The following is a 715-nucleotide window of genomic DNA, read 5'->3' as shown; positions in this document are numbered from 1 at the left end:
TTGACAAAAATTTTTAAGGTATCCAGATTTCCTTTTGCTTTAGCAATTTTGTTTATTTATTAGTAGGTCAATTATCATGATTCTGAGAAGTATAAACAGAAGACATAAGCATTGTTATTCTAAAATGCCTATACAATTCTCATGAATTTAAATATAAACAATCATGTAACAGTGTTCAGGGATTTAAAAATAAATATTTAAATGTATATAAATTTATATTAAACTCATAGTTCATCCTATTAAAAAGTATAGGAAATTTATTTTAAAGAAAGGATATAGGCTTGTTCACAAAGGTATCCACATTCTTATACATTAGTCTTATTTATCTCCTTCCTAATTTCTCTTAAATATACCATACTTTCTTACCTCCCATCAGCCTTTCCCTCTTGAGTTTTTGTTAATAAATATTAGAAATTCTCTATTAAAAAGAAAGTGTTATGATATTAGTAAATATTTACTTAACATCAGAAGCCTAATGTGTTTTTGAGAAGCTAACGACTAAAAAACAGCCATTATAATGATCCCCTGAAACTCAGAATTTGATTGTTTCTGATGTTTTAGAGAAAGTAATGATAGTACCTACCATTTATTGAATGTTGACTCTCTGCTGACCACTGTTGTAAGCACTTAGTACATAATCACTCACCTAACTTTTACAACAGGAGACGAAACTGAGGCACAGAGCAGTCACCTGCCCAGCTCACAGGGCTAGGAG

The sequence above is a fragment of the Capra hircus genome, chromosome 12 (assembly GCF_001704415.2).
Source record: "Capra hircus breed San Clemente chromosome 12, ASM170441v1, whole genome shotgun sequence".
Lineage (NCBI taxonomy): Eukaryota > Metazoa > Chordata > Mammalia > Artiodactyla > Bovidae > Capra > Capra hircus.
This window is presented reverse-complemented; position numbering follows the sequence as displayed.